The following is a 12,291-nucleotide window of genomic DNA, read 5'->3' as shown; positions in this document are numbered from 1 at the left end:
AATGTTCAAAAGAGTTAAATTTATTTACACTTGTTTCAAGGGATTAACTATTTATTCTTGGTTTAGGCAAGAGCCTACAACATGCAATAAATTGTGAGCCTCTTATCGAAGAGGTCTTGGGTTCGAATCTACCCATGCTTAGTAAAATAATAATTAATAATAATACATAATAATTAACCTTGGCTTTGGCCTCTTATCGATAAAAAAAATTTATAAAAAAAACAAAAGGAAAAAAAAAAAAAACTATTTATTCGTGGTTTAAGGAATTAACTATTTACTCTTGTTTGAAAGAAATTACTATTTATCTAGAGATGTTAATTTTGTTTTGTGTTAGTTGTTAGATAGTTTGAATATTTATGTTAAGATTTCGAAAATGTTATATGCATATATGGCTATTATAATTTATTATTACTCAAATTTAATAACCGATTATAGTATGTAGAACTACATTAGATAAAAGTGATAAGATTAAATTTATTAAAATAATCTAACTTCTTCTTTTTAAAATTTATAAATATCAATAACCATGTTCAATATTTCACTTGCATATTTGCTAAAGCTTAGTAGTAGATATTGCATATATTTACAAAATAAAAATAGGTTTAATATTTCACTTGCATATTTGCTAAAGCTTAGTAGCTATTGCATATATTTGCAAAATTACAAAAAAAAATTAAAATTAACTAATCTCTTTTATGTAAAATAAAAATAGGTTTAATATTTCAGTAACAATAAATAGTTTGGAGAATGGAGAATAAAGTTTCTCCTTGCCCTATAAACAACATTGTACCGGCCATTTTCCTGCCATAAACGCGGATCGATGAAGTGGGGGACAACGACGAATTAAAATAATCAGTGCCACCTTGGATTTGACTGCTGCGGGCAAGGCATGGGCAGGCATGGGTATGGGGGTCATGGAGTATGGCCATCCAGCCATCCCGAACGGTGGGGCTGGATAGCCGTCGCCCGAAGCTTCCTTCAAAAAAGGATAACGTCAGAAAAGGATATTAATGGAAGTCTGGAAGCGCTTTGCCATTGTAACTACAAACTGAACGAAACCGAGAGATTTTCTTATCGTTATTTGAATTTGCTGAAACATTGTGCACCCAATCATGTTCCACACAACGCTTGCTTTGTTTTCATACATTCTCAGCTATTTCCTTTTGCTTCCCCACTGTGCTTCTCTGTCACATGACGGAGTAATTTTGCTTAATCTCAGAAATGGAGACTGGAGGGACAGCAGTAATGCTTTGAGCAACTGGAACGAGTCTCAGCAAACTCCATGCGCTTGGAAAGGAATTGTCTGTGATGAGTTCGACAGAGTTACGACTGTTGATCTCACTGCTCACTCCATTTCTCGCAACTTCACTTCTGCCGTTTGCAGCCTTCCCAATCTCACGGCTTTGACTCTTCAGGGCAATGCTTTCACTATTCTTTCCCCAGACGCCCTCTTCAATTGCAACCGTTTGCAAAAGCTCGATTTGTCAAGCAACGGCTTCACTGGAAAGCTGCCGATTCATATCTCCGGATTGAGTGAGTTGAGAGTTCTGAATTTGTCATACAATGCTATTAGCGGGTCCATTCCACCAGCCTTCGGCCTCCTGCCAAAGATAGAAGCTCTCTTGTTGCACGAAAATAGTCTGACTGGGGCATTCCCTAATTTTGTAGGGAGTGTGGTGTCTCTGAGAAACTTCACGATTGGGGGTAATCGTCTGCATCCCGATGTTATACCGAGAGAACTAGGAAATTTAAAGCAGCTGCAAGCGTTAAGGCTAGGTAACTGCAGCCTTGTTGGAGAAATCCCTTCTTCCTTGGGCAATTTAACTCGACTGGAGTTCCTGGATCTGTCGCAGAATGATCTTCCTGGCGATATTCCTGCCAGTTTGATTTCTCTGTCAAATTTGAGGGAACTCTCTCTATTTAGAAACAACTTATCTGGACGAATTCCGGTGAACATAGACCAGCTCACAAGATTATCCATTTTGGATTTGGGGCACAATCAGCTCGAAGGCACCGTTCCCGACGCAGTTGGTAATCTCACATATCTGAGCCTTCTTCAATTGCAAAACAATTCGCTTGCCGGAAACATCCCCTATCAGATCGGAGAGCTCCTGCACTTGAGTAACTTGATGCTGTACAACAACAGTTTCAGTGGCTTGTTGCCCCAGAGTTTAGGCTCATATTCCAGTTTCGCGGTCTCTGATGTGTCCAATACTGGGTTGGAAGGCCCTCTGCCGAAGAATCTGTGCAGGGGAGGAGTGCTGTATGGCTTCGTTGGCACATCAAACAAATTCGACGGTCCTTTGCCTTCGTTCGTTGCACACTGCAAATCTCTAGAGTATCTGTACATCGACGACAACCAGCTGAGCGGCGAGATTCCTCCGGGACTATGGGGTGCTGACAAGCTCCAGGGATTGTTTCTAGAGAAAAATAAGTTCCAAGGCAAGATTTCACCCGCAATTGGCCAAGCAACGAGTCTGATTCGATTGACGATAAGCAACAACCTCTTCCACGGAGTAATTCCTCCGGAAGTTGGGCGGCTTACAAAACTTCAAGTGTTTGAAGCTAGCAACAACCACCTCTCAGGCCCCATTCCACCTGAGCTCGGAAGTTTGAATTTGGTCAACATTCTCCTGCTGGACAACAATGTTCTCTCACAAGGGATTGCTGAGGAAATAATGTCACTGAAGAATCTCACTCAGCTCAATTTGGGTTACAATAGGCTTACGGGCGAAATCCCTGGATCATTTAGCAAAATAAATACTCTTGATTTGTCAAACAATATGCTTTCTGGAAGGGTTCCTCTCGAATTGGGAGGACCGAATCTAAACGTTTTCAATGTATCCAACAATCGCTTGTCTGGGTGCATTCCGGATGGCTTAGACAATGCGGCTTACAAGGACAGCTTTGTCGCTAACCCGAAGCTATGTGGAGGGCGGAATCTAATGCTACCTTCGTGTTCATCTTCAAGTAAAATGTCACCTCAGAGGTTAGTGACCATTCTGGTACCATCTTTATTTATACTTGCCGTCATTACCTTGGGCTGCATTTATCTGTCTCGCTCCTCGAAGCGACGTTACGCAGACACGCAGTCGTGGAAGATGACGCCGTTCCATTCAACAGATGTGGACGAGGCATTCATCCTTCGCAATCTGAGAGAGAGTAACGTGATTGGCTCTGGAGGTGCTGGAAAAGTTTATAAGGTCATTCTACAGAACGGGCAAGCCGTAGCTGTTCAAAAGATCCGGAACACGAGCAGAACGGGAAGGGAGTAAAATGGGGGAAGTGGAGGTGGACAAATTGGGAGTCATCGGGCACGCTAACATCTTGAAGGTTCTCTGTTGCATTTCAAGTGAAGACTCCGATTTCAAGCTGTTGGTGTACGAGTTCATGCCCAACGGCAGCTTGTTCGACATTCTGCACGGAAATCGATCAGGACCACAAGTAAATCTCCAATGGCCGATCCGTTATCAGATTGCTCTTCGTCTAGCTCGTGGTCTGAGTTATATGCATCATGATTGCTGCCCTCAAATATTGCACATAGATGTGCAATCCAGCAATATTTTGCTTAATGAGGAATTTGAAGGAGGTGGATAAAGTGGATCAAAGACAAACATGAATGCAATGATAAATATTCAAATCAATAAGCAAAACACAAAGACATCAAGCTGTGCTACAGCACTTCATACTCATTAACATAACTGAAAACTATTACAAATTCATAAAATGCTACAGCATTCCATCCACTCATGATCCACACTGAGAAATCCAAAATGGGTTCTATTGATCCACCATGATCGGATAAACATCTGATGCTCAAATCCTTACATAATGCCTCTATTTATAGAGGTCTGAGAACTTCCTTGAATACAAAATACATTTTACACATGTTATAATATATTAAATATGGAATTAAATATGGACTGTTATTTTGTGGTCTAAGACGGCTCATTGTCTACAATTTATTGTGGACAGTGCTAGACGGCTAAGTTGGGCTGGATGGTGGATGGTCAAGGTGGGCTATGGACAGGCTGGGTTGTTGATAGAAATTAATGCTGCCAACACTCCCCCTTAATTTTTGTCACTAATGCTACTGCATTTATATTGTTTTCCCTCATCATAATCACTTTTGATTATACGGCTTACCCCTAACCAATGTAAATACAAATGGTTTCTAGCTGACCAAAAACTTTACATTTGAATGGTATTGGCTAATCATGAACCTTCTATAATAGTGGTTATAATAGACCACCAAACATTACAAATGGTTTCAGATTAGCACTAACTCACATGATGTAGAAACATCGCATATGGTTTTAGATTACCAAAAAATTTGTACTCAAATGGTTTACAAACCAAGTACTCATTGGTTCTAATCATTATGAGAAAACTATCATCACTTTTTCTTTTCTCCTTCTTGACCTGCATCAAACTGATTATTGAGTCCATATAAAAAGAAATCCATCTACCGAAATACATGGGTATCCAACCGTTGTACTTGCTAGTTCTATAGGAATAATTTTCACATACATGGTTCATCAATATATTTAGTCAAACTCTAGGGTGTCGGGTACAACCGATAATGCGCCCCTTACAATAGCTCGTTAGCAAACAATTCTCATTCAATTTTCATCACTTGATTGGGGGCTATCAATGCAACAAACTTCTATTACATTGACTATTATCAACAACATCATAGCCTTCACAATTACACAAACAAATTCTCACTTTGAATCCCAACACTTTTATCCAATCAGAACACACATGTGTCTTTATATCATGACAACCAAATCAACACCAATCCAACCTACTTTCACTTACTATAATCACAACTATCTTCAATAACTATTCTATAACATCAAACGTGCATACTTCGAACACAAAGACATAATAAACATTTCTGTGATCAATATCTTCCATGCCATGTGTATGCATTCTCTTGCACTTCTGCTTGCACAGACATGCTCCAAATCAATGAATGATAGTGTCACACAACGCTAACTCAAACACACTTCAACTTTGGCTTCCTTTTTTTCATGGCTTCTTTGTTTCTCATAGCAATCTCTTGATTTGTTCTTCTCTTTATTCTTGCAGAAGATAACTTCAAATGTCATTGACTTTTGGGCTACGATGCCACAACACTCTTCACCAATTCTAAACTCATCAACCTCTCCACAATCTCTAGGATCATTTCCCAGTAGCTTTGATACCACTTGAAGGAGGTGGATAAAGTGGATCAAAGAAAAACATGCATGCAATGATAAACATTCAAATCAATAAGCAAAACACAAAGACATCAAGCTGTGCTACAACACTTCATACTCATTAACATAACTGAAATCTATTACAAATTCATAGAATGCTATAGCATTCCATCCACTCATGATCCACACTAAGAAACTCAAAATGGGCTCTATTGATCCACCATGATCAAATAAACATTTGACGCTCAAATCCTATAACAATGCCTCTATTTATAGAGGTCGGAGAACTTTCTTGAATACAAAATACATTTTACACATGTTATAATATATTAAATATGGAATTAAATATGGACTATTATTGTGTGGGCTAACACGGTTCATTGTCTGCAATTTATTGTAGACGATGCTAGATGGCTAAGCTGGGCTAGACGGTGGATGGTCAAGGTGGGCTGTGGACAGGCTGGGTTGTTGATAGAAATTAATGCTGCCAACAGAATTTGGGGCTAAAATTTCAGATTTTGGGGTATCCAAAGAGCTAAACAAGCCGGGGTATGAGTTCACAGTGTCTGGTTACGTAAGGTCACACGGATACATTGCCCTAGGTATCAAAACTCACTCTTTCACATCTAGTTACCTTAGTTTTCTTCCACAAATTAGATTAGTTTTTCCTTACACAAATTATCTTCTACTTTTTATTAGAATTGGGAATTGTGATGCAAAATATGCGGAGAGGCTAAAGGTGAACGAGAAGAGTGATATGTACAATTTCGGAGTGGTGATGTTAGAGCTGCTAAGCGAGATGAAAGCGATGAGTGAGGAAGAGTATGGAGAGGACGAGGACATTGTGGAATGGATACACTATAGAATTCTGATGGGCAGACAAGACATGGTTGTGTTTGTTGATCGCATGGTGGGAGATAATTGCATTGAACAAATGATGTGCGTCTTGCATTTGGCTTTGGTTTTCCCAAATAGAGTGCCTAACCAGTGGCTTTCTATGAGAAAAGTAGTGGAGAGATTACTAACGTGCTATGGAGATACGCGCAAGGAGACATTTCAACATCAGGAAATTATTTTAATGAGCGAATCTGATAGTGAGGATGAAGCCTTTTACTTTCTAGAAGAGGACTAATTGTAACACATGCATTACTCCATAGGCTATACAGTCTTCGTATGATCGCTACCTCAAGACAGACGTTGGCTTATTTTTCCTTTATGAGGGAAAGTAGAAGCTAATTGTTTCATAGGCATGTTTTTAAAATTAAACATTAGCAACTTTTGTGCTTCCCTCGAAATAAGAAACCGCGATCATGTGATTTTCCTAACATTTCCTCATAAATATTATTAATATTGATAGGCATTCTACAATGGTAAAATGGGTGGAGTGGGATGGTGTGTGGTAATGTTAACTTTTATTCGTCTAAGTTAAATTTGACAACCATCTACATGTCAAAACTTTAAATCTTATTATAAATAAAATATAATTTAATAAAATACCATATTAAATATTTGTTTAAATTATAATATTTAGAGATATAAATCATCCTCTTTTTAGAAATTAAAATTAAAGCCTTAAGTTTGTCAAAAGGAGACAAAGGAAATATAAATAATTTTAGATATAGTAAATTAAATTATAATTATTTTTTAGTGGATATCTATCAACATTTCTTTAGATAGATTTATTTAAGATATCTATACTACTAATATTTACAATGTATTTTCTAATATGTTTTGTGAAATGTTAATTGAATTTGTTAATTATTAATAAAAACATAATTATTATTTTTAATCTACTTATATATACTTTAATTTTCTCATAGTGTAATTATATTATATAATACATCATAAATAATTGAATTTATTCTAATTTTCCAACAAACTAATTATATTATATGACAAATCATAAAGTAATTGAAAATATTATTAAATGAAAAGAATTCATGACCTTTTGTGAAAACAGTGACAAAACAACTTCCTTTCTTTGACGAAGGTGACAGGTTTGTTCACTCCATGTTTTTAATACATTTAATATGATTAAAAACTCTTCCACTTCCCTCTGTCATTTGGTAGATTTTGTTCCCCCTATCTCTCCTATGGCTTCGTCTAGGAAATCAATGGCTTATGTTAATCCGAAATTGATCAATCCCCCCCAAACCATCAAATTTTTGCTTGCAAGACCCAAATCATTCTTTGGGGCAATTGCTAACTCTGGCATTACCATTGACGCAAGCACAAGGTTTGATTTATCAAGTATTCATAGAATTTGTGAATCCGGTAAGAATAATGAGGTTGTTCCTTTACCTTTCTCTATTCCTTTGAATCCAAAAATGCTTGTTGAAATTGTGAAAGAAAAAAATAGATTAAGGAGTTCAGGTATTTCTTTCTCTTTTGTTGAAGTACATAGATGCCCTCCTAGGAAATTTTTTGATGATTGACTCCATAACAACTAGAACTTGAAACTTGGATTTCATATTTCGTTTTGTAGATAAATTCAAAAAAGTTTATATGTAAGTTTCTGTACCATTCCTGAATCCCAAGTCAAAGTGCTTAAAAAACAATATTAGACAATGGGTTCTACCTCCTTTTGAGCCCTAGCTTGGTCCGCCAAGGCCATTAATGAGGAATTTCTTTCCAACTTAGCCCCTCGGTGAATCTTGGTCAAACAAATCTTGTCATTTCTATTATGTTTCCTTCCACAATTGCTTGAACCACTTCGTAAAGTCAACTAAATAGATGATATTGTGAGATTGGTTCCTCATATGGATGCCTGAATACTTATTTTGTTGAATCTTGGTAAAGAAATTTTGGCTGATATCAACATTAACATCATTGAGGATAATTACTCCTACCCTATTGAAGTTCTTGGGGGTTTGTATGCTTGTTTCCCATGTAGAAGGGAAGTGCATTTGAGGAAGGACTTCCCCATCATCAAAAAAAACCTCTATTGGTTAATCCCTCACCTCCCCCCTCCACCCCCATTGCCCCCCCACCCCTCCCCCCGAAAAAATAAAATGCCAATTTTGCTAACCCTCATGTGGGTTTCTCTATTATCAAAACCCTAGATGAACATCCCATTCCCCTCCCCACTTTAGTTTCCAACTCCATGTCCATTCCTTTTGCTTCTTTCCCTACTTTAATCTTGGCTAGTTCCTTATCTAGTGAAAATGAGAATCACTATGATGGTTTTCAAAACATTGCTAAAAAATATAGACGAAGGACCAATAAGAAAACTAACACCTCCATTATCCACTCTCAATCTTTAAGTCCTCTATTTGTCTCTAGCATAAACAATCATGTCCTAGTCGTCTCTCAAGAGACCTAAACTAGCTTCCCCCCAACTAATATGATCAACAGGGAACTCATTGTCATTTTCACAATCTCCGCCCTTCCCCAAATCCTCCCTCATAAGAGTTTTAGAGAGCTTGGAAATATCTATATGATTGAGGTCATCCTTTCTTGTAAGCAGTAGCTAGATTATGCATCTCCACTCTAAGCAATTCATGGATATGGATATCTTGTCCCCTACTATCGCAGATAATGATGATGAATTCAAGGGATATTTTCCCATATCAAAATGATGAGGGACACCTTTGGGTTCCAAGAATAAGAAGTCTTCTAGTAAAAAGAATGATACATCCTCTCTGTTGCTATCGCCCCAATTGTGGGGTCAGCTAATCATTGTTCTCCACCTTGGCCCACACCCCCCCGCCCCCACCCCTCCTAATTTTTCCTCATGAATTGCATCTCATAGAACATAAGGGGGCTTGAATGTCTTGATAAGAATTTTTTATTAAGAGTTATTTAGATACCTGTAATTCCATGGACTTCTTGATGTTACAAGAGATTAAAGCTATTGACTTCATACTTGAAACCAATATTAACTTCCTTCTAAAAATTATGATCAAATTTTGTACTAACCACCTTAGAGGTAGGGGTGATGTTATGCTTATAATTAACTTGAGATGGGGGAATTATATCAATGGTAATGGGATCTCCCCTTGTAACAAAGTAGTGTGGATTACTATTAATTACAACAACAATACCTTTGGCATTTTCTCTATTTATGCCTCAAATGATTTTAGGGAGAGAGTGATCCTCTAGGGCTAGTTGGCTGCTCTCCCTAATATCCAATGGCTTGTGGGTGGGGATTTCAATATGGTTGAATCCCAAGAAGATAAAATTGGTGTTCTTCCATTTGCTTGTAGAGACATGGAAAAAATCCACTAGAATAGAATGAAAAATGCTAAAAATCTCTTTGACCGCTTGAATAGTAATAAAGATACTAATCTAGGATTATAGCATACTTGGTGTAATTTCCAACAAGGGCCCTCTAGAATCTATTCTAGATTAGACAGTTTTTATGCTAATAAAAATTTCTTCTTTGTCTTTCTTGATAATCGAGGCAACACAATCCTTGTCACCTCTACTTCCCTTTTCGATCACCATCCTATCTCTATTTACATTATGATTAATAATTCCCATGTGCACAACAAAGGCTCTAATTCTAAATTTATTATGAATACTAGTCTTCTTAAAGATGAAGACTTTCTTGTTGCCATTCATATCATTATACTCATTAATCGGAACAACTTTCCCACCAATTGCCATACAGATACATGGAACATGAAAATTCTCGCTTTTGCAGAATCTATTAAAAAATATTGGCCAAAATAGCATGCCAAATACTATAGATTCACTAAAAAAAAATCTCTCCTCTAACCTTCAAAAAGTTGAAACTAACATTCAAGACAATCCCTAAAACTATGATCTCATCATTCATGTGATTAATACCAAGGAAGCCCTTAGACAACACCAGTAGGTTGAAACTAGAGGTGCCAAAATTAGATCCCGTGCTCACTAGCTAGAACTTGGTGATCGTGGTTCTAAGTTTTTCTTTAACCATATAAAGCATAAAAAATCCAATGAAAAGATTGAGAGAATTATAGTTTATAATCAAGAAATTACTGAACTTGACCACATCAAAGAGGCCTTCACTGAATTTTACCAAAAAATCTTCATCTCTGAGGACTCAGAGGAGGCCACTTTCCTTAGAAATTAGTGTAGATCTCTTATCCCTAATAGGACATCTAATATTGATGCTGATTTATTATCTAAAGATATATCCTTAGAAGAAATTGAAAAAGCTATTAATTCCCTTAATAATGACAAGACCCCTGGGCTTGATGAGCTTCCTATGGAGTTTTGCAAGGCTAATATTAATTGGATATGCAAAGATCTTCAAGCTATTTACTCGAAAGCCTTATCTAGAGGTTGCATGGGTAGCTCCAACAATAGAGGTGTAATCAAATTGATTCCTAAGGATGGGGACAAGGCTCTCATTAAAATTTGGAGACCTATCACTCTTCTTAATGTCTCCTATAAAATCTTTTCCAAAATGATTTCCCTGAGACTTCAGAATATCCTGCCCAAATTTGTTTGTTGTACCCAAACTAGCTTCATTAAAGGAAAATATATTCTTGAGAATCTTGTTACCAGTTGGGAAGCTATGAATTGGGCCAATTACTTTCACCAAAAATCTTCCTTGTTTCTTTTGGATTTTGAGAAGGCCTATGACGGAGTGGAATCAGAGCACCAATGCTCATAGAGAGAAGTTTGAAGGTGTTTGAAGATAAGATCATCACTCACAAAAGAGAGATACCAAAGTTGAACAAGGAGAACTTTCTTACATCACAAACCTTGTTGAGGTTATATATATCTAGTATAGGTGATGCTTGTGTAAACTTTGTGGACAATAGAATGTGAAGATAATAACTACTCCTCTAACAACTAAACAAGCCCTAGGCTATGCCGAGTTTTCACCAATAGAAGAATGTGAGAGTGCAATGAAGATGTGGGACAAAATTAAGACCATACATGGAGGTGATGAAAATGTTTTGAGAGCCAAATTAGAGAGTCTAAGAGAGAAATTTGATTAAATGAGAATGATCGAAGGTGAGAACATAGTACAATACTCTACAAGAGTGAAAGAAGTTGTCAATGTTATTCAAGGTGCATATGGAGAATTCAAAGATGAATTATTGATAACAAAGGTATTGAGGAATCTACTCCTATATATGCCAGTAGAGTTTTTGCAATTCAAGAATTGAGATGTACTCTAGGTAACACTTTGACTTTAGAAGGTGTAATTGGTAGACTTACTTCTTTTGAGATGTCCAACATTGATAACTATACACCCACTACTATTAAATAGTCTTTTAAGTCACAACTAGTTCTTAGCAAAAAGAAAGGAAAACATGTGAAGAATGACAATGACAATTCTAATTATGAGCTTCAAGAACTTGAATCCCTTATTGTAAAAAGATTTGGAAGATAAAGAGCTAAATACAAACATAAACTACCTATTATCTTTTTTTCATACAACAAGGTTGGTCATATTGTTGCTTGGTGTGAAGACAAAGAAGAAAAGGATGAGAGAAAGGAAAGAAAGTACAAAGGAAGAAGATATGATCAAGACCACAAGAAAAAAAAAGATGATACAGGTATTAATTCTTGTTATATTTCCAAAGAAGAAACTAACACTGAATCATAAAGTAATGATGGTTAAGTTGTGTATGTTGCTATGAAAGAAGATTCTGATGAAAATGAGAGAAAAGCATTAATCTCATATGTGAAAAAGTGATAGATGGATAATTGACTATGGTTTTTCTAATCGTGTAACTATCAATAAAGATACATTTGAGGATATTGGTCCATATGAAGGTGGGATGAGTTAAATATGGTAATGACATTCCTTGTGTTATAAAAGTTAAAGGTACAATTCAAAATTTTGATTGACTAGTCAAGTGTCACAATGTTTACTAGGTTGGAGGATTTAACTATAATCTATTGAGTGTTTCACAATTGAAAAAATTAGGATACAGAGTTGAATCACATCATAGGAAGGCCAAGATATATGATGTTGATAGTAAAATAATTGGAAGTGGTGACTAGATAAGAGGTAACTTATTCTATCTAGATTTATCCAATGAGACATGTTTGTTTGCACAACAAGAAGATATTTGGTTATAGCACAAAAGGTTATGTCATGTCAAGTTTGAAACTTTGATAAACATTAGTAAAATCAAGA

General features: G+C 36.6%; 1 pseudogene; it reads left to right on the top strand.

Moving 5' to 3' along the window:
- Nucleotides 1–1,112: 1,112 nt before the first annotated feature.
- Nucleotides 1,113–6,336, top strand: LOC149538348 (uncharacterized; annotated as a pseudogene).
- The last annotated feature ends 5,955 nt before the right edge of the window (nt 6,337–12,291 follow it).

This window comes from Cupressus sempervirens, chromosome 9 (assembly GCF_028749045.1).
Source record: "Cupressus sempervirens isolate cs-2001-9-10 chromosome 9, ASM2874904v1, whole genome shotgun sequence".
In the NCBI taxonomy this organism is placed as follows: domain Eukaryota; kingdom Viridiplantae; phylum Streptophyta; class Pinopsida; order Cupressales; family Cupressaceae; genus Cupressus; species Cupressus sempervirens.
The sequence above is the reverse complement of the archived record's forward strand: the minus strand, read 5'-3'. Positions and strand labels throughout refer to the sequence as shown.